General features: G+C 46.7%; 1 protein-coding gene across 1 annotated transcript in view; it reads left to right on the top strand.

Moving 5' to 3' along the window:
• The window catches only part of WAPL (WAPL cohesin release factor), a 1,736,851-nt gene that overhangs the window by 443,876 nt on the left and 1,269,997 nt on the right, over window positions 1-22,978 (top strand). The window lies entirely within an intron of this gene.

The following is a 22,978-nucleotide window of genomic DNA, read 5'->3' as shown; positions in this document are numbered from 1 at the left end:
TATAATGATCAAAGACTACTTTAGCTTTATTAGAGCTCCCCAGGAAAATGTTCAACTGACTGCTGTTAGGAGTACAGACGTAGATTATTCTCCCAGCCGAATCACAATTTTATGGGATCCAGGATAACCCGAAGCACCCGTGAGATTCCTTACTTCAACCGCCAAGCTTACAATTCTGCAAGTAGCAGTGAGCAAGCAGAATGTTTGGGTTCAGAACTGTGCGTGAGACCCTCATTTATAATTTCTTCAAGGGTCCACTATGCACAAAAAACATCTGCGATTTGTCTTGTTGACCTGGTACATCTCCATGTTGCATGAATTTTGTATTTCATTAATAGGGGGTTTGCTGTCCCTCAATTTGGACCTTCTTCCCACCCTTCCATGACCCGAGTTAGGCATACAGTCTTGTTTCAGAAGGACTAATGCCTGGCCCAGTCAGGCGATAGAAGGGGTCCTGCTTTTGGAAAGGTTTGATCTTTTTGAGGCTGTTCATAGACAACAGGATAAGGCAGTGCTGTGCGCCATACTGGACCACTCAAAGCGATAAGAAAAGGTGATGATTTTGGCATAGATTCATTGGTAATTCTCCCAGGGCAATTGGATTGGAGTGTTGCATTTTAGGGATTACTCACTCTACAGCTCTGCCCCCTTGGCATCACTGCTGTTTGAGTATTGGTTGCTTGCTGACCGTAGAATTACAGGGCTCTTCACTTTGTCTTTAGTTCTGCCCCTCGGGTGTTCACAAAGGTCACATCTGTGGTTGTGGTTCAACACTGAATCCAGGGGATGAGTGTGCACTATCTGGACAAATTGCTGTATAGTGCTGAAAGCTGTACCTGGGCCTTGTCCAACCTTCAGGCATTACTGGATTTTCTCCAAGACCAACTCTTGACAATTCAAATAATTCTGGTTTTCCACCTTCTCAGTTTCTTTTTAGGTTTTGCTTGGGACATTGTTTAAACACATTTTCAAAATTCTGATCTCCTAAATGTACATCCTCAGTGCTAATTATCTATCCAGGACTTAACGTGGGTTTCTGGATCTCCTGGGCCTGATTGCCTCATGGGTTCTGATGGAGAAACTGCCAGGCTTTCAATGCAGAGGAATTTGCATCACCTGGCCCCTGCGGTGGACATGTTAATGTTAAAGGATATTTGTACTGCACACTATCACTAGGACCCTGTGAACCATCCCAATCCCTACCCCCATCAAGAGGATCCTCCCTGCTTGTTTAATTGTTGTTGTCATAAGTTTTTCTGAAGGTCAACTCGGGGCTTAGTAAACCCATACAACTGAGACAGTACAAAACTCCACTCTTAGTAGAAGGCTGGTACCACCTGAGAATTTGGTACTGTAGACCGAGCAGCCAGGCTTATCTTAGGAGAGAGTGCTGTAGCTTGCTACAAAGAAATTGTAGCCCACATATAGCCCAATGAATCACTGAAACACTTTGTATTGTACAAATAAATGGTGTTTTTAAATAAAATTAGGCAAATATGAATCTTGGGTAAATAAGTACCAGCACATGATACATAAACACAATTCTAAAAACCAACTCAATACTTAAGGGTTACAGCCAAAGTATAACCTTATTAACAAAACAATCAGTCAAGGTAAGTCAATCCTATTGCACATTCAGAATGCAATCGGCTATTCTTGGGGAGTAAAACCAGGTGATGGATGCTTATTGAATACAGTCAGTATTTCAAGGGTAGTAGACCCCAAGTCATGCAGTGACACTGTTATAAGATCACATAAACTGACTGTTAAAAGTATTCTCCTTGCAACATTACTTTTTAGAACTCAGTTCAGTGTGAGTAAAATATCTCATTTTTTTGGGGGGGTGGCCTTAAGCTAATCAGTGGCATATATTAACACAAACCAACTATTTTAGAATGCACTAAGCAAATAGGGGAAAGTAAAACCTAAGAAAAACAGCAGTATTTCAAGGTAAATAATGGACCCTGTAACTATTTTGGAGATTATCTAACGCGATTCAGGGGAAGCACATCCCAGTGTTACAAGAATACTTTTTAGAAATTGACTTTTACAAGGTGTGGCAGAAATCAATCGATGTCAAAATTCGAAGAAAATGTTTTCGTTGTTGGGATGACAGACAGGAGTGGCGGCCTGATCAAACCTAAAGCGTAGAATCTAGGTTGTTGGCTGCATGTTTTGTGCGTTTATTCCAGCTGGTGCACAAATTAGGTCAACTGGTGTGGTGATGAGTTGATCTTTTTGAAGGCCGCTTCTAATAGCTTCGCTGTTGCAATGGACCATTTTGAATTTTACCCCGCCATCAGGCGGCACCACCAGACTTCTTCCTCGGCCATGTCTAGCCCATAGCAGAGTGAGAAATGCTCTTTGATCATGTCTCAGCTCAGAGTAGTGGAGGGGCAGTTGTCGTACGGTTTCAATTTGATCATGTTTTTTGCACAGTCTGCAGTTGCTAGTGTTCGTCTGCATTCTTATGGCTAAAATCTCACGGGTGTGGAGGAGATTTAGGTGAGCTCTTAGAAAAGTTTTTAACAGTCATTTATATGGGAATCTGGAGCAGTAGGGCAAAGGAGTATTTAGTATGTTGAAGGTCGGTGGAAGATGTTTTAACAGTTTATTGGTTACTGCTTTGTCCCCGGTTTTGATCCAGTCTAGGCATTTCATTTTCAGTTTAATTCTTTGCGGGTTTCCCTTGAGGTCGTCTGCAGTGCAAGCCAAGGTGTTTAATTTGCTCTTTTGGTCTTCTGCCCAGGTGTTAAGTATTTTGCATTGCTTTTTTTGGATTTCGTCAATAATTCTGTATGTAGGAAGGCAGTCTTGGAGTAGAGTTTTTCGGTATATTTGCATGGAGCGAAGCTCAACTGTTGCAGCTAGTGACAATAGACCAAGTTCTCTTCTGAGGGCTGCCATTCAAACAGAGTTTGGGAGGCCGAGCACTGACCTCCACATGAATCCTTCCAGTTTGGGCCATATCAAAGATGGTATATTGATAGTGGCGTCCATTCCGTAGGTCAGTGTCTGTACAACTTTGCCCTTAAAGTGGATAACGGGTAGTAGTGAGAACTTTCCATATTTCTTGTCAATGGTTCTCATTTGGGATGCAGGGTTCTTTGCCTTGTCCCACAGGATCTGTTGCATTTTTTGCTCTTTCGGTGATCCGTAGATTGTCACTAGAAGATATTTGAAGTGCGGCACCACTTGACTTTCACTTTGTTTAGGAACCAATTAGGGTTATTTTACTCTTTTGAGGGTGCTTCTCCAAAATCATGATTTTGGTCTTGGTGTTAAGTTGTTTGATTCCACGTATATTGCAAGATTGTTTATCTGACGCTGGAGGCCTATGGGAGTCTGATCTAATGAGATCATGTCATCCGTGTATAGAATGCGTGAGACTGGAAGGTTGCCTATTTTTGGTGGAAAGGCTTCGGTCGTTGTCTCTGAATCCTTGTAGTCGCCCAGAAAGGCCATGAACAGGGCTGGTGCAAGCGGACACCCCTGCTTGACCCCTTGTTCCGATGATATTTCGTTGGACAAGAGACCTTGTCGGTTTAGGCTCACCCGTAGTGGTGTTCGTGTGTATGTGTAGGGCCATTATAGGGTCCGGTATTTCCGGAGGACAATTCCATGTTTTTAGTTTGTTCCACAGGATACCTCTGTCTACTTTGTCAAAGGCCTGTGACGAAGGCCAAGAAGACTGATGGGGCACCCTCTTTGATCTTTAGTTTTATTATGTTAAGTATTAAGATATTCACTGCAGTGCTTCAGTTTTTTTGAAATCCCATTTGAAAAGGGTCTGCGCTTGGCGATGCTCTGGCCCATTTTCGGAAGTGGTGCAGTAACAGGGTTGCAAACATTTTTCCAATGATATCCAACAGAGCGATCAGGCAATAATTGGCCGGATCCTCTGTTGCCCCTCTTGTAGATCGGCACCACAACTGCTTCTGTCTGAGGTTGGAATTTGTTTGGTTTTTCTGCAGTGATTAAAGATAAGGCTGATAATACATAGTCCATTCCTCAATGTTTTGTTTTAGGTCAATATTTGTTAGCACACCTGGACCCGGGGCTCTGGATGTTTTCAGCCTTCTTATTGCTGCTCTTATGTTGTCTTTGTTTGCCAAATTGGTCCAAGGAAATTCTGTTTCTCACCTCGGTCGCCCCACCTGTCTGAGGCGCGGCAAAGAGCTCAGGAATTTTACCCATTCTGCTTCCGGAATCGAGTTTGCGATTTGGGTCTCCAGGGCAGAGTTTGCTCTGTTGATTAGGGCCCAGAAGTCCCCAGACCTTTTGGTGCTCAAGCTACTTGGCTTGGTCTTGGCCTCATTTTGATGGAGAGTATATTAACTTTTTATCCATGTTTTATAGGTCTGTTTCGTTTTGCCAAGTCAACCAAGCCATTTCTGTGTACTTGGAGATGGCAGCTTTCTTCAGTTTCCTCAGGGATCTTTTCTTTTACGCTACTGCTTTGTTGTAAGCATGTCTGGTTTTAGGGATGGTTTTGTTCGCTCTTTTGGTCGACACTCTGTATTTGATCAGTAGAGGGAGATAGTTTGGTCTTCCTGATGTTATTGGAGGTTGATTGGTTGAAGCTCCTATAGTGTAGTTTTCTGTAAGTTCTCTAATGTTTGCGGCCGTCATGCGCAGACGTGTTTGTTGGTTGTTGGCCTCTATCGTAGGTTTGTAGGTTTTGTTCAGCGGGGCCGTTGATACCCAAGACATTGCTAGAAGATTATGGTCACTCATCTGTTCTTCTGACGTTGTACGACTCGATGTAGGAGAGCAGATCACTGGAGATGAAGATTTAGTCCAGACTCGCTTTTGAATTATCCCGCTCCCATGTCAGTATCAGCGTCTGCCAGTTCTTCAGCCACGCAACGCTGTGGTAATTCCTTGAAGTCATTAAGTTGAGCCATGCCACTCCACGTTCTTCGGATGATGAATGCGTAGGGGGAGTAGTTTCCGTGGGTGGTTGGATTCACACACTTTGCGTTAATGTCTCTGCATATGATCGTACATGTGGTGTTCAGGTCGATGGTGATGTGATCAATAACCTCTGCTACAGTTACAGAAGAGCGCTGTAGTTGTGTTCTGGGGGTTCCAGTAGACATTTACTATAGCCAGTTTTGTCGTAGTCCAATGGTTTGCAGTCGATGAAAGGTGTTTCCAATGAGTGAGGACGGCAAGGATTCCGTAGGATTCTACGATCTTCTTGGCAATCTCGATCCCTGAACCTTGACTAATCGCGAGGGACGGCCCAGCAGCCCTTTTACGCTGGTGAAGTCTCGATTGAGAAGCCATCAAGGGATGGTTTCTCCAGCAACCACGTCTCTTGTAGGCATAAAATGTCAAACTCCCCCAGGTCTTGACTATCTGGATTAGTTAAGTGTCCATGTCCTCTTGTGATCCATGAGGCCATGGTTAGCGATTTTTTTTTATTTTTTTTTGGTGGTTTTCGTCTGCCAACTGCAGCGATTGCTATCTGTTGGAGTGTTGGTTCAGGGCTGCTTTCAGCCATTTCCATCGCTAGCTTGGGACTCTTTTCTCGTTCTCGACCGGCGTTGTTTGGCTCTAACTTTTTTTGTCATGTCGACTCGGACCTCTTTGTTCCGCCGTACCACCGTGTTGGCGATTTCTTTCTTTATCGCTCCTTATGCGTTGTCGGCAGTACATCTTGTCAAATCTGCGGCCATTGGTTCTTTCTTGTGTATGTTCGTATCCCTCTTGGCCGTTTTGGGATGTCCGGCTTTCTTGGAGATGTCTACGGGATCTTTGGTGGTGGTTGTCCCGGGGTGACTGCCTCTCGTGTCTCTGAGGATTGTGCATTTCTTTGGTTTTGGTGACGCAGTGCTGCCTATTTGTCCGTGTGTTAGCAAACCTTGTTGTCTGGTGTGACTCCTAAGGCCCCTGGATTTCAGAGAGTATGAATCCTTCTTGCTTTAGCTCTTTGAATACTTTCTGAGTGATGTCTTGTATCGCATCGGTTTTGATGTGGAGATGGGCCTTTGCTTTGTGTTCTGATATGGTTTTGATTAGCCTGAAATCTTCTGTTTTTAGTCCGTGTAGTGGTTATTTTTCCCAGTATTCTTAGCACCGACTTTCTGTTCAGAACCATGCATCTATCTTTGGAGGATGCTTGCTCTAGTTTAAATACACGGGTCGAGTTTGAACGGCACTCGTCTGGGTTTCTTCTTGACGTGCACACTTGGGGCGCCGATGTTCGTTTTGGAGACCGAAGGGTCCATGCTCGTTCTGATGCCGGTAGCAAAAATTTGTGTTTCAGGTTTTGTGGTCCGAGCACATGGTGGTTGAGCACTTCTGCTGTCCTTGTTGGGCTGTGTCGATTTGTCTTTTGATGGGATTTCCGCAGGGAGTTTGGTAGGCGCAGTAGCTGTGGATCTTGAGGTCTTGTGACTCGGTGCCGGAGCAGCATTCAAGCCTGTTGCAGCCATGGGTTCTTCCTCATTGATCTCCGGCTCTGGATGATGGGTTAAATCCATTAGGGTGCTCGAGGTCAGAGTCTGCTACGGTTCTCAGCGATTTGGTAAGATGCAGAATCATTTGAGGCATTGCCACGATAATTGTATTTTTCACTGAAGAGTGAGCTGCCTGCAGGCTGCGTTTTAACTTTCCTTGTTGGTCTGTTGCTAGTCGCAGGGCAACTTTCTGTTTTGAGAGGGGCTCTGGGTTTCTGGTTGACTGGGTTGAGGCCACGCCACCCTCGGGTGGGGGGGGGACTTGTCTCTTGTAGCTTTCGTTGGTTGTTTATTATATATCACTGCGACTCCCACACTGTGCTTGTCTTGCATAGTCTGTGTGGCTTTTTCAGAACCCCCTCGGCACCCTGAAGGGTGGGTGTTTTTGCCTTGAGTTTTGCTTCTAGGGATGTCAGTCTGGATTCCCATATTGCTCGTAGATTGTCGTTTTTCAGCTCAGTTGCCGTTATGTATCCCTCCACGAATGTCAGTTTTGACTGGATTGTTGCCAGCAGTGTTTTATCTTTACTGGAGTCGTTAATATTTTTGTAAAGCTTGCAGAATGGAGCCATGGCAATTGTTATTGCTAACATTAGTGTTGTCATGTCCCGTCTCTTGTTGGCAAATCTTTGAGCGAACCAGGAGATTTGCAAAATCTTCTATTTTTGAGTGTTGTTACCAATGGCTCTGAACAATGGTGGCGTTGCGGGTTGCGCCGTGGTTTATCAGTTGAAATTGTAGTCTCCCGCTAAGGGTTGTCTTGGTGATGATGTTAAGGGGCCTCCTTTGTCCTGTCTTTTCGTTGTCAGTTCACTGGGAATTTATATTGGTGTATTTGGAAGGTCGGATTGGTGGAGGTGGGCTTTGGCACACAATTGCTGGCTCATCTCTTTGAAGAGCCTTCTTGATGGGGTGTTCTGGGTGGAGTCATGGGCTCTTTGCCTGTATTATTTGCAGCCAAAGGGGGGTCCGCCGTAAATGCCCCTTATGAGCTGCACCCAGCTAAAAGGCTACGGTCCATCTGCCCCACGTCTTGGTGACATGTGGCTAGCCGTGTAGAGGGTCCAGTTGGTTGCTTCTCTACTTGTGCCTCAATAGTAGGCGGTCTCAGTGCTCTGAGAGCAGGGGGTGGTGATACTGGCAGAGTTTGGCCTTTGCCAGGGGGGTTGTTTGTTTTTCTGAGCTTTGAAACTGGTTGCGCTTCATCTAGTGCCTGCAAGATTTCTGCCTCAAAGTTCCATTTCTGGATCCAATTTCCGCTTACTGTTTTTTGAAAAAGTTGAGCAAAACGCTTGATAGTACTGGGTTCGGTAGCAGGTTTTTTGAAGGTTCTGTTTTTTTTTCTTGGGAGTAGGTTGGTTTGTCTTGGGCACATGTGGCATGATTTCCCCTTTCCCTTTTTTTACATTCCTTTTTTCACCTTTATTTTCTAGACTTTCATAGTTTGAACCCCCTTGGGTTGTACATCATCCTCTTTTTGTATAGAATTCTTTTAATGTTTGGATGCTTGGTTTTCTTAATCGTGGACATTCCCGTGGAGGGCCACAATGGGTCATTGTGTGAAATGTCTTTAGTTGGACTTGTTAGTATACCTGAGATGTTTTGTATGTCCAGGTCCTGCTCCTGGGCAGTTTCCTGCCGTAGCTCTTTGGAAGTTGCAATTTGATATTTTGGTGTCCCCTTGTGGGCGCTTAAACTTGCGCCGTGGTCGACTGGGGACATATTGGTTAGGTTAATTTGGTTCTGATCAGCACCCGCGTGTTGGGGCCATTGCTCTAACATGAGAGAAGCCCGTTGTGCTCGGTGTGGCCATCGGATCCGGTTCAGGTTCAATTGTAGATGGATTAGACATCCTGTCTCGTTGAAAAGCTGTCTTTGCTGTTATCAGAGAAGGGGCGTCCCTCTTACTGGGTCCATTGTATGTCGACAGAGCAAGTAGTTGGGATGACTTGCTGCTGTCTTCCACCGCCGGCTTGTGTTTACTATGGAGGGGTTGCAGGGCCGGCGTGATTTCTGCCTTCCGGTGGCGCAAGGGAGCAGGAACAAGGTCGCGGATGGCCAGTCCTCCAACTGACACTGTCGGTAAACCACTCGCTGAAGCGGTAGTCCGGTGAGTGGAGGGAGCCGCAGGGTCTGCCTCTGGCCAATCGCTGGTCGGCTGGGTTGCAGGCTGGTTGACGAGAGAGGACTGAGGCGCCGGCGAAGACCTGATTTTCTCACTCTCAATGACCCCAGCAGTGGCAGTGGCGGTGGCTGTAGGCGGCGGTTCAGGTAGGCCCAGTTCTCCCGTTTTGGTATTTGAATTTACTTTTGTGCATCCACTGCCTGCAAGAGCACACTGGGCCGAACATGGGATTTGGGATCGGGATCAGTGTCGGGCAGGCTTCAATGGCTTCAGCTTCAGGCTCGATGACTTCTGGTATGAGAGATTGAGAATGAGTGTGATGTACGTGTGACGCAGAGTCGCTGCGGGTTAAAGGACTCTTTCCTCGCTTTGTCTGGGTTTTCTTCTGCGTCCCATGGATCCGCAAACAACATGAACCTGGCTCAATGTCCGGGGGTGATGAATGAATATAATTGCTGGGTTCAGTCGGGTCGAACATGCAGCTCCTCCGGTCCGACATCACCAGCTGTAGACTGTCGAGGACTGTTGGACTGCTCGCAACTCTGCGGTCAACTAGAGTATACTTTTCTGATTGGTGGAACACACATTCATGGAACAGTATGAACCTATAACTACATTTACGATAGCCTTCAATTATCCAGGTGATTAAGACCTAATGTTCTAATAAACTATTAGTTGCTTTTCAGATAAGTGGAACACAGACTAAGGTAAGCAATAACCCTTTTAGGATGGCACAAGGCAGACCAAGGTTAGTAAAACCCACAATACACTTTTTAAGAATTTCATACTGCTGTTCAAGGTAAGTAAGACCTAATGCAGACTTATTGTAAACTGGCTATACAGCAAGTTGGGGGAAGCAAGACCCATTTGGGGAACGTATACATTAATTTCCTTGTAGAAATAATAAAGTGAAGCCATCAGTATTGCGTTTGGGAAGTGGGGGAACTAATTCGCAGATAAATAAAATAACCTCTTATATACTTTTCAGAATGGTAAAACACATTCAAATGATAGTAATAGCTTTTGTAACCTCTCATATTTCAGAGACAGTTACCAACCAACTCTTTCACAAGTAAGAAACTCTTAAACAAACTATACTTTTCAAGGCAGAATCCTTTTCTTATGCAGTCCTTCCATAGTCTATTGCATGAGTTCTCTCAGGCAGAAGTGGGACTCTGGTGGTCTAGGTGGCAGCTGTAGGCTGGTTGAGATGGGGTCCAGTTGCAGGAAAAGTCAGAGTTCCTGAGGAAGTATCTTCAAAACAGATAAGTAGTTCATAGAGTTAGGGTCCAGGAACTTCAGAGAAGATGCCTTAGCAGGATTCCAGCAGTGGACCTATGTGAACTGGATCAGATGACGCCCCATCACCTGAAAGACCCCAAAAGCTACACAGGCATCGCACACGGTTTAAGTTGAGTAATACCCCAGCCTACACAGTACCAAAGCACAGAAGATGAGTTTGCAGCAGGGTGTCTTCAGGATCTGCAGCCAAAAACCCAGTTGATTAATTCCTTGTCATGAAGACAGGACACTGAAAGGGATTTTGCAACAGGGTTTCACTGGGAAGGCTCCAGGCAAGAGTTTTTGCGGCTGGTTGTGGCTTTGGCTCCCTTTTCAGTAGCCAGCAGAAGATAGAATATCGCTGGTCGGATTCTCGTCACTAATCTGGTCCAGCACTCTGAGGGGACTTCAAGGACTCAAATTGTGTCCCTGGAGGAGGAGGCCACCTATGTTTGACTTATTCGGACTTTGGAAGACCATCCACCATGCAATGGTTCAAGGTCCCAGGGTATTGGTGTATTGCAGCACGACGTTGGATGGCTTAAAATGCAGGTCTTGAGTCGAAGTTGAGCTCGCCAGTCTCTGGGGTCAGCGTTGTCGGGACCACTTGGATCGATTGGAATAAAGGGTTACAGCAGGCTGCGGTTACAAAGCAGGTTCTGCGGTCGCTGGAAATCTCTACAGCTGTCTTCTCCATCTTCCGCTTTGGCTCCTGTGGTAGTCTTGTCAGCAGCTTCTAGGATCAGAGTATTTACCTACAGCACAACTGCTGCAATCTCTAGCTGCAGTTCACAGAAAGGGGCGTCTGACTATCCAATGAGGACAGCCAGCCCCCCCACCCCCCAACACACTGGAACTTAGTTCCTTTCAGGAAAGGTGGAAGACAAAGGGCTGCAGAGTATTGGATTCCTTCTCTCGCTTCCTGCCTTCTCAGATACTCGGGGGGGGGGGGGGGGGGGGGGGGGGGGGAATCTAAAGGATTTCTGCCCAAGACCAGATTTCCACTGAGGTTGTTGCCACCTAGAGTGGCAGTGGAACATCTCAACAAGCACACGTGAAACGGTGAAAAAAGGAGCCCACCATTTTAGCAATATGGTGGCCATTCTGTGCATTACTGAGGCAGTTTAAACCGCCTCTGAGTAATGACAGTCTTTAAAGTAGTTACACTGCCACCAGCCATTCAAGTAAACGTGCAATTGTAACACTAATGTTACAGCTAAGAAAGGGGATACATTGTGTCCCCCAGCACTCCGCATAAGGTGGGATGTGCCGGCTAACTTATGCAAAATGTAAAGGGGGATGGAAATCCCTCTTTACTACTTGGAAACAGTAGTTCACCCAATTGCATGAAAGAGACATTACACGGAATACAAAAGGGGCAACCGAGCCTAAGCCCAGAAGTTGTAGGAAACTATAATTTCAACCATACTTTACTTTACTTTTTGTTTGTTACGCGCCGAAAGCCCGCAGGCATCAGGGCGCGGCGGAGCGCAAAGAGAACCACTTACAGTTTATAACTCTGTCGTTTTTACTTGGAGTAGGACTGCGCTGCGGTAAAGAACCATATGACTCAATTATTGGAAAAGTCGGGTTTTCAAGGCTTTTCTGAAAGTGGAGTAGTTTTCTTATTGTCTTAAGTTAGCAGGGAGCTCGTTCCAATATTTAGTTGCCTTGAACGGGAAAGATTTGCCCCTTCCCGTTGCCAGTTTGTTTCTCCGATGTTTAGAAGGCCCGTATCTGCTGATCTTAAGCCTCTTCGGCGGGCATACCAGGAGAAGTGCTTTTTGAAGTAGGCTGGCGCCTTTCCGAAGAGGCACCCATGGACAATCCTCAGTGCTTTGAACCTGACTCTGTCCTCTATTCTAAGCCAGTGTAGATCCCTCCTACCATCTGATATATGGTCCCTTTGTTTTTTCTTTTTAATGATACGAACTGCATTGTTTGGCATGACTTGGCATTTAGCTAGCTCCTTTTTTGAGGCTCCCAGTAACACGGCATTTCCGTAGTCCAAGCGTGATAACAGGATCGCTCTGGCTACGGAAGCTGCATTGGTCTCATTGATATATGGTCTAATTGCTCTTAGGAGGCGCAGGTAGTACAAGTTGTTTTTATATAGGTAACTGATCTGTGCTCCTGATCCCACTGAGGCTTCAACCATCATACCCAAGGTTTTTACCTTGGGTACTACTGGTATGACAGCATCTTTGATAAGAAATGTCTTATATTGGGAGTCCAACTTAGACCTGGATTGGTTTGATCCGAAAACCATTAATTGTCTTAGTGTTGTTTAAGCACATCCAGTGCCTCTGCATCCAGTTATAAATGATATTATATACTTTCTCAATTTTGGCGCTCTCTGTTGCATGGTCTCCTGTTAATTCAAAAATTAGCTGCGTATCATCAGCGTAATTGGTGAAAATCACACCAATGTTTTCTAACAGCGAACAGAGACTTCTTATATAAAGGTACACTACATAGACATAAAAAGCTCACCAATAAAAATTGTGAAAGACTAGGTCAGAGGGGAATATAGTTACCAAGTCCAAGCAAAACGTTCTGGGGTTGACACCAGTCAGGAAGATTTATCATAAATAGGATAACCTTACCCAAGAGTCATTGAAAACACACTTATGGTAGAAAGCTTTTCAGCTCCGGCTCTAACTGCGTGTCATATTTTACTTTTCTGGCATTGGTGGGGCTCCACCTTTCAGGACCATCTATTCCTCAGGAACTGGATCTAGATCTACATGTTTTGGAGTGGATGGCTATCTTCCTAGTTTTAAAACCTGCCCTCCTTCATTAATACCTGGGTGTTGATCCTCATGAGCAACACCAGTTCCATACATTATGTAACAAAGAGGTGGAGGTGGCTGAGAAATGGGGTAGGGGGGGGCGGGGTGAGGTGTGCACAAAATCCCCTTCTTTCACCTGGCTCCAGATTTGTGGGATTGGCCTCCTAGCCCGGTATCCATGTTCATCCTGCGCACATAGTGAGGGTACTAAATTCAAAAGCGGACCTCTTGAGCCGAATTGATCACCATAATCGCAACAAGGAAATGTAATGGTTGAAGAAATTTTCAAGGATTTACGATCCCTCAAGTGGATCTCTTTGTTGACCCCCCCACCCCCCAGCAATTCCTTGGACAACGCTCGTCCCACTGGGACAAGAGGCACCTGTCTCTGTGCAGCAGGACTTGGCTGCGTCTCCTTCCCATTCCAAGCAGGCACTCACAGGACGTGACGTCAAGCTCCCAATGCAAGATGGCGCTGCTGAATTCTGAGACAATTCAGGATGCTGGTTATATAACTGGCAATAACCCTTGGCTTCATTGCATACGTTCCTCCTTGCTCCCTTCCTGGCCTCCTGATCCTAACTAGCCCTCTGCCATTTCCTACACGCCAACCTCGATTGCAGTGCCTCTCCTTTTGTGGATCCCAAGTACTCAGTCTTCAGCTGTGGGAGACTGCCTCCTTTACTGGCTTGGCTATCCAGTCTGTTGGGTTTACCTCTTGTCCTGGTGTAACCTTCCATCCTGGTTGGTACTACATGCCATCTGTAGAATGGAATATTTGTTATTGATTTGTATTTCATATTAAAAGCAATGATCTCACACCAAAGAGGTTTGTAAATGGGTTTTAGTTCCCTTTTGTCCGACATTTTATTTCATTTATTGGATATTTATAAGGCGCTTATACTACAAGACAGTGTATCAAAGCGCCACAAGGCAAATGGAAAGGCAACAAGGGAGCACATAAACATTGAAAAATTGACACTGAATGAAAAACTAACAGTCCTAGCGTGCAAGTGCAGTGAAGAGAAAGTAAAAATAAGGGTGGATGTGGGGTAATTGCTATTGGGTCCCCTGGGGGATGGGGGCAGGTGGAGTACCAGAGGTGCCTCTTGGAAGGCAACAGGTAAGTGCTTGGGCGAAGATGGTCCAGGAGAAGAGGGGATTCAGGGGGGAGGGGTCTATTGTCCAACAAGTGCATGGTGAAGGCAAACCACACAATGGGTGTGTGTGTGGGCCTAGAGGGCAGCACGGGGGGAGGGGGGAGTTGCAGGTAGTGATTGTGCAGGGCCAGGATCCTATTGGGCTCTTGAGGGATCAGGCCGCCAAACTCAGCAGCTGGGGGGGGATGGTTAGCCGGGCCGGGCAGGGCAGGGGAGAGGGAAGAGGAGGACAAGAGAAAGCTCGAGACATTGAGCTTCTGGTGGCAAGGTGAGGAAAGGGAGAATTCCTCTAAGGAGGTGAAGTTGGAAGTGGGTCTTCTCTGCAAGGTACAAGATGTGAGGATTGAAGGAGAGGGAGAAATCTAAGATGACCCCAAGGTACCTGGCTTCAGTGGAATGAGGGAGGTGAGCCCATAGAGGGTGGCCAGAGTACAGGAGGGAAACTGGGTACAGGAGCCCCGATGGGAAGAATCTGTCTTACTGGCATTAAGACAGATCGTTGGAGGCGCACCAAGACTGAATAGCAGCTAGACAGTCAGGGATGATGGAGGAATGAGAAGGAAGAGGGGAGCTTGAAGAGTTGTCGCCTGCGGAACACTGGAAATGAACGAAGGCAGATATCTGGTGTGTAAGAGGTGCAAGGAGATGTTGAAAAGCCAAGGCGAGAGAATGGAGTCCTGGAGAGCACCACATGTAAAGAGTGGTGGTGGAGTAGACCAAGATCACCTGGGAGGGGGTGATCAGTGAGGAAGTAGGTCAACCAATCCAGTGCTCGGTCTGAGATATCAAGGGTATCCTGAAGCTGCTTTGTGAGAATAGAGTGGTTGACTGTGTCAAAGGTGGAGGAGAAGTCAAGGAGAATAACAGCCAGAGAGTTAGTCCAGATTTGCAAGCAGTTCTTCACAGGTGTTCAGGAGAGCAGCTTCTGTGCCCCTGGATTCTCTGAATCCAGATTGATCATCATGTGAAAAAAACAGCAAGCTCTGTGTTGGGTCAGTTGCGGCAAGACCAACTTCTCCAGGAGTTTCCCAAAGAAGGCTGTCTAGAGATAAGGCGGAAGTTGACCGGACATGAGGCATCGTCTGAAGCCTTTTTTAGGAGGGGGTGCACAAGGGAGTGCTTGATGGAGGAAGGGTAAGAACCAGAGGCTAAGGAGTGGTTGCAGAAGTCAGCAAGAGCCGTAGCAAGGGAGGAGATGGTGTCCTTAATGGTTCTGAAGGAGCAGGTCGATACCTGTTTGGATGAGACCTTCATAGAGCACACTACTCTAGAAACCTCAGCCGTTGAGATGGGTGAGGAGGAGGGGAAAATGTATGGGGGTGGAAGAGACACCAAGGGGATAGGGGAGGAGTGGAAGAAGGGGTAAAGAGAGAGCGGGGTCTGTCAGAATGTCCGAAGTTTTGGAGATGAAATGGGTGGCCAGTGAAGTATAGAGGGCATAAGAAGGGAGAGGGAGGGATTCGATTGCAGATGGATTGGCTAGTTGCTTGCTAATTTTGAAGTGTTTTGCCGTGTTGGAGGCTCCGGAGATGCAGGTTTGGATGTGGCCCTCTTTTTGGAGCATATATAGAGAAATTCTGATGCTTGTTAATCTGCTTAGAATCACATGCTGTGCATATGGCCTGACATCCAGTGGTAACCGTGGAGTATTGCATCTTGTCTTTTGGGGACTGAAAGGGGACGTCGGCATAGGCGTGTCCATAACACTATCCCTATCGTGACGTGTAGTGTACCCAAAATCCCTCAAGCGCCAAGGTGCCTCAGATTGTTTTTTTCCGCCCAGATAACTGGTCGCCCTATAGCGGAGCTCTTACAAGAAACATTGTTTATCTTTACCGACTTGTCGGTTATTCCCCGTTAAGTCACTTCGGTCACCAAGAACATCTTCGACAAACACTACAGGGGATTAGTCTACGGCTGTGGATTTCGGCGCCTAAAATCCTTTGGTCGGATTTTCCACGTGTTTGGGCCCTCTGGCCGACCTATACAGTAGGGAGAGTGGGGTCGGGGTGGCCATATTGTCGGTATGTCTTTCCTCCTTTCCCCTCTTTTCCCTTTTGGTCTGGTCATCCTTCCCTTTAGCTATGGAAAGGACTCCTTTTAGATTCTTCCCTAAGTGTAGGGTCAGATATCCTTGGAAGGACGAAACTCCTTCGGCCTAAGACCCTTAAGGAGCGCCGTGTAAAGCGTTGGGCCGCGTACGGTATGTCGCGGGTGGAACCCCTTTCCCCCAACGCCACACCCGCTGAGTGACAGGGGTACTTCGGGTGACCAAATATCCGTTGTGTATGTTATAGACCTTGAAGCGGACACTTCTAGGTCCGCCACGCCTGTCCCCGACCCTTTAAGGCCGGACTCTGGTCTCGCTACAGGGACAACACCCGGTGACGGGGGCGTACAAGCGCATCACAATAAGCAGACAATCCCTACACCGTTTTCGACATCTTCGTCGAAAAAGGTGAAAGCACCAACAGTGCGCCGAAAACTTCACCGTTTCTTCAGAACCTTCAGATCCAAAGCCTTCCCTGCATCCGCAGCAGCAGCTTGCGACTGGGCAATCAATCAGGTAAGGGCGCTGCTCCAAAAACTTCACACGTCGAAGCGCGGAAATCCGACGCTTCGACGGTCCCGAAGGCCGCGGTAGGCCAGAAAACTACAGCTAGGCCCACTAGTGCCGCAGAAGGTAATAAACCTACCGATAAACCATCGGAACCACTCTCACGCCGATTCGGCGACTATCGAAAGCAGCATTGAAAGAAATACTGTGGTGATGGGTCTTACCCCGGTTCTGCCTAAAGTTATGGGACAAGCCGCGGGAAAAAGTTTCAGATGCAGATTGGGATCCCGATTCTTACGATGATTACGTAGATGGTCAAGAGCCTCTTTTCGATGCCATAGGTCGGAGAATGCCGTACTTCCACCCGTAGGCCCGCTTGGGTCCACTAAATGGACTACAGAGAAGTTCAAAGGGTGTATGGATCGGCTGGAGAATATTATCAGTTTTTCTGATCATCCTCCCCCGAAAAGGGTTTGGGTAGACCCTAACCTCCAAATTCAAGATCAGTCTTCTGCCTTTCAGCAGGAAGACGTTGTCCACATGGACTCATATAGGAACATTTATAATGAAGAGGAAGAAGCTTAATTTCTACAAAGTTATGAGGAAGAACAGGATACTACGGACAGCTGGGAAGAAACCCAGCAGGAAGGTCAGGACCCATGGACACAGCAAGATCAGGACACTTGATGTTTTGTGCCTGCATTCTCCTCCGTCCACCCCGGCTCGCCAGGCCTCTCCTGTAGATGACCAAATGGCATTCAACTCCATGTTGAAAAAAGCAGCTGAATACTTTAAAATGTCCACTCCAGAGGCTGTGCCTGAGCAGGATTTTGTAGAGGATAGCCTTAAGGAGAAACCTCCATCTAGCCAGGCTATCCCCCTCCTTAATTCTATTAAGAGAAGGGTGCCCCCCTCATTAGTGTCACCAGCTCAAACTCGGGCAGTGAACCCAAGAGTCAAAAAATTATTTTGCACTTCCCCTTCCGACCCTCTATACATTAAAGGGCAGGGATACCCTTTGCCACAGAGGAATCGCCCACGGACAAGGAATCCAAGCAACTGTATGCCCTTAGCAAACTTGTCACGTCGGTGGCCGCATACACTACGCGGATTGCTAATAATACAACACTATTGGCAAGCTATGCTGAGCCCAATGGAACGTTCTCCAGGAAGGCCTCCTGGAGGCTCCTGAACCCGCCAAATCAAAGCTTCTTTCCGTTGTAATGGAGGCAACACAAGTTAACAAGCATGTCATCAAAAACACCCTGGACACTGCGGAAACTGCAGGCAGGTCCCTGGTCCAAGGAACCCTACTGAAAAGACAAGCTTGGCTGCTTTCCTCAGGTTTTAAACCAGAAACTCAAGCCTCCCTCATCAATAAACCCATTGAGGAGTCTAACCTCTTCGTGGAAGCGGTGGATGAGGCTTTGGAAACAGCCAAGAAGGCGCATGAGACTCTGAAGTCTCTGCAACAGATCACACAAAACCCTCCTCCCAGAGGGGTAATAACTCTCGGCGGTCCTTTCGAGGGCAAGCCCGTGCTGGTCAAAACTACGGCATAGGGAACTTCAACACAGGACAAACTTCTGGAAGCCCTGTATACTACCCTTAAAGGGGTCCGAAACGCAGCAAAGGTAGAGGCCCCAATCCCAGAGGAGCCACAGCCTCTGGTCAGAAATGACCACCAAATCCAGGTCCTCTCCCATGTAACCCAGATCGGGGGTCGATTAACATCTTTCCTCTTGGCATGGGAGGGGATAACTTCAGACCAGTGGGTCATAAAGACGGTCGCCCACGGTTACTGCGTTGAATTCGCCTGACCTCCACAATTCAGACCGCCACGCTCACGGCGACTTTCACTGGACCATCTGGAGATCCTGAATCAAGAGGTGGAAGTACTGCTGGGAAAGGACGCCATAGAAGCCGTCCCTATTCTTCAGGTAAACAAGGGTATTTATTCAGTGTACTTCCTTGTACCCAAAAAGGATCTCACAATGCGCCCTGTTCTAGACCTGCACCCAGCGAACAAGTTTCTAAAACCTCAGAAGTTTTGCATGGTAACACTGCAAGAGGTGATCCCATTGCTGAAACAAGGGGACTACATGGCAACATTGGACATGAAAGATGCATACTTTCAATGTTGTCAGCGTACAGGAAATATCTAAGGTTCATGATAGAGGACAGGTATTACCAATTCAAGGTACTCCCCTTTGGCATCGCCTCAGCGCCAAGGGTGTTTACCAAAGTCCTGGTAGTGGCGGCAGCACTCCTGCGCAGACTCAGTCCCAGTTTACCCTTACCTCAACGACTGGCTCATCACGGGGGACTCGTTCGACGCATGTTTTTCGAACACCCAAAAAACAGTAGATCTCTTCAGTCTGGGTTTCTCAATCAACGAAAAGAAATCCAGTTTAGTCCCCAGTCAAAACCATTTCTGGGAGCTCTAATTCGGACGATGGACGGTCTTGTCTTCCCCTCCGAGAGGGTTCAGAACATGCTTTTTCAGATCCCTCAATATGCAGCCAGTTGGGAGGTGACGGTGCGCAAGGCCATGCGCTTGCTAGGAAAGATGGCGTCATGCATATACTTGGTTCCCCACGTGCGGCTCCGCTTCCGTCCCATGCAGGAGTGGCTCAACAGCCAGTGGTGTCAGGCCAGCGGACAATGGGAAGATCTAATAGTTGTCTCGCCAGCCCTTGTTCTCTCTCTGCAGTGGTGGTCAAGGGAAAACCTTTGAAGGGGATGACCTTCACCACCCCTGCATTGGAAGCCTCTCACTACAGACGCATCTCTCACAGGGTGGGGAGCTCATCTGCTTCAGCTGACAGCATGCAGAGTTTGGGCCCCTCAAGTATCGTCCAACCATATAAACCTACTGGAGCTATTAGCAGTGTTAAAGGCTTTGAAAGCCTTTCAGGTGCAACTGCAAGGGAAGACAGTGATGATTCTAACGGACAGCACTACAGCTATGTATTACCTGAACAAACAGGGGGCCACTCACCCTCCAGGGCTATCCAAGCTGTCCCAAAACATTTGGATATGGGCTCTCGAACACAAGATGTTTCTGGTGTCCCAACATGTTCCAGGGGAACTCCATCTTCTGGCAGATGTACTCAGCAGAGATTTTCCTCTGCCCGAAGAATACGAATGGCGGCTGCACGAAGACATTGTGTCCAACGTCTTCGCAGAATGGGGCTTCCCAGAGATCAAACTGTTTGAAACTCAGGAGAACGCCCAATGCCAAGACTACACCTCCAGGTGCCCCCAGAACCAATCCAAGGGGAACGGTCTCTGGATAACATGGTCAGGGAAATTTGTCTACGCTCCCCGAAACCCCCCCGCCCAACTCCCCTTCTCAACAAGATAGTGCATAAGATGCACCAGGAACCAGTCACCATGATACTTGTGGGCCCACCAACCCTGGTTCGCTCACCTGATGGAAATGTCACTCTCCCCTCCAGTGAAACTACCCTGCCCCTACAACAGGTTGTCTCAGGACATGGAGGAGACTCCTACACCCATGCCCACAAACTCTGAACTTGGCAGCATATTTCCTGAGGTCATAGAGTTTGGACACCTGAAAATCCCTCAGAGGTGCATGGACATACTCGGGGAAGCTAGAAAACCAAATACAAGTTATTGCTATGCTAATGGAAACTGTTTATCTGGTGCAATTCCAAGGGCATCAATCCCATCGATTGCTCACCCACACACATTGTGCTGTACCTAACCCATCTGTTGGACACTGGGTTAGTCTTCAGTTCCCTAAAGGTTCATCTGGCTGCTCTAGCGTCATGGTGGAAAATACCGACGATCTAAGCCTTTATGGAAGGGGTTAAGAGGATTTATCCTCCTATTTCTCACCCAGCCTCTGGATGGGATCTAAATGTGGTTTTAACCAGGCTCATGGGAGCTCCTTTTGAGCCTATGCATAAAGCAAGTCTGAATGACCTGACTTATAAGACAGCCTTCCTAGTGGCTATCACTTCTATCGGAAGGGTTAGCGAACTACAGGCACTCTGTGCTAGACCCCTTTGTTACAGTCCACAAAGATAAGGTAGTTCTGCACACACATCCTATATTTGCGCCTAAATTCATCTCAAAGTTCCATGTGAATCAATCAATCGAACTACCCACTTTCTTCCAGCACCCTAATAGCATGGCCGAAAGAAACCTACACACACACTAGATGTGTGCAGGGCAGTCATGTTCTACCTGGAAGAACTAAACCACTGAGGAAAACTAAACAATTCTTTGTTTCAGTGTCAGCTGGTAGAGAAGGGGATCCTGTCTCTAAATCTGCTATCTCAAGGTGGATTGTCAAATGCATCAAACTATGTTACACTCTTGCTAAGAGAGAACTGCCCTTCAAGCCTAGAGGACATTCTACTCTGGGTACTGGGGCATCCATGTCATTCATTGCAAATGTCCCCTGGAGTCCATTTGCAAAGCGGCAACCTGGAGTTCTGTACACACCTTTACAAAACACTATTGCCTAGACACTCCTTCTAGGTCTGATTCTCAGGTGGTATGTGAATAGAGATGTATCCCGCCCGGTAAAGGAAAAAAAGTGGAATAAACTTAATAGTAATGGAAACCCGGTTATTACTTTGAGTATTGTTTATGGATTCTCAATCATCCAAACCGATTGTTTAGAAATGTCTGAGGATGATTGAGCCTATTGGAGAGGGAACACATGCTCTGTACCAAGTTCAATCAATTGTCAGATGTTGAGACTGTGCAAATTGATCAACAAATAAAGTGCTGTAACATCTTGCATTTTAATTTCCATACAATAAGGGGAAATCGAAATGTTTGACATTTCACTACATAGGATATGTGTTATCATGCTAAGAGAAAAGTAGTCAAATGGTACAAAAAACAAGATGGATAATGATGCATTTCAGCAAAATCATAAATCCACATCAAAACAAATGCAATAACACCAAAAGTGAATCAATCAGGAAACTTTATTCAATTGCCAATTGTGCACCTAAATAGAGGTGGCATAATATATTCTGTGTCACCCGATATCTATTTTGTGATTGGTGAAAAACCGGGAATTCTGAAATTGGTTGATGTCCTAAGGCTCAAAACAGGCCTATATCCGGATCTTCGGGTAAAAGAATTATTTGCCTGTGTGGAGCTCGGTATCCCCCCAAGCTGTTCACGTTTCGGCGGTCTTAAAGTACATTTTGTCCGCCTTCATCAGGGCGTCTATTCGGAGACCCTGTGTAAAACAATATAGAGAGTCATCATTTAGTTCCCCCTCACAAAAGGTGCCAAGAAACATATCTGGCCATAGCACACAATTACATTTAAAAAATGAACCTCAAAGTAACCGGCCATGGCTTTACCTGCCGATACTTGAATCCCAAGAGTTGAGTCAGTGGCTGGAGTGGAGCAAAAACAGGCCTTAGACTTGGTTGCTGTGTAGTCTGTACTTCTTTATTGCAGCGGGTGCTCGAGTGTGTCTCCAGTTAGTGCTGCTTCTATTGGAGCCCCCTTGGTGTTCACAATAGAACTATCTGTTGGTGTAGACATTCATAGAGGAATGGTTAAATCTAAATGCATTTGGAAGAGATAGATGTGTGTATCAACCCCTTCGCAAAAACTCAAATAGAGAGCCACAAAAAGTACCTCCGGGTACTTTGCAGCTTCAAATTTGTATAAATGCAGAATTAGGCTGGTGTGATTCAACACACTATTCCTTTCCTCAGAGGCTGCCAGAGCCACTCGAATTTGACTGCAAAAAATAAGAGGTGCATGAACCGATTAGTCTCTTGATATGCATCAACTATATTCTAAGTATTGTAGTACAACGCCAGAGCTCTAAATGGGTACCTGTGTTTACTGGCGTATGGGGTTTGTTGTGAGTAGCTGTTCTGGTGTTAGAGGCATCCCACTTGTACTCTGTCCCTGTGAAGGTAAAAGACAGAGACCATGTGTTGTAGAGCTATGTGCAGCCTCTTTGGCAAGGGAATGTATTGGGAGCAATACATATTCAGTTCACATTTAGCATGACTGAACTAAGATATAAAAAAATTGAAACCGAAAACCAGCAGGTGGGCACCACACTCATGTTCTACAAAATCTTATTCAGGATCATAAGATTGTATAAATGCGTGGGCTTTTTTTTGTTTTGCTGCCCTCAGCGTGTTAGCAGAAAGCTTAGTGGACTTACCTAAAACAAAAAATGGGGAAGGTCAAGTTGCACCATAGTGTCTGCTGCACGTCTCGCTGGCGACAGAGTGAAAGCGTCCATGCACGGCTAAATCAACTGTCGTCATGGCGATATTGCTGCGTTGGCTGCTCGCTATTGCTCTACATGACCCCGGAAGTGAGGTAACCAAGTCAAGCTACGTGCCTTGTTGTGAGCGATGTCACAGTAACTGCTGTCTACTCGTATTGTACGAGTGACGAGGGCAACGCTGGTGCTTGCTGTCAATATGTGAGAGCACAGAAAGCAGGGTGTCTGTGGAGGCGACCTGCCTCATTATTTGCAATAGTCACGGAAATCCATCCCTACGTTGGTCATGACCTAAGGTCCATATCCACAGAGGCTAGCGGATGGAAGGGCCACACTGCGATTCTGG

The sequence above is a fragment of the Ambystoma mexicanum genome, chromosome 8 (genome assembly GCF_040938575.1).
Source record: "Ambystoma mexicanum isolate Mex_15411 chromosome 8, UKY_AmexF1_1, whole genome shotgun sequence".
Lineage (NCBI taxonomy): Eukaryota > Metazoa > Chordata > Amphibia > Caudata > Ambystomatidae > Ambystoma > Ambystoma mexicanum.
The sequence above is the reverse complement of the archived record's forward strand: the minus strand, read 5'-3'. Positions and strand labels throughout refer to the sequence as shown.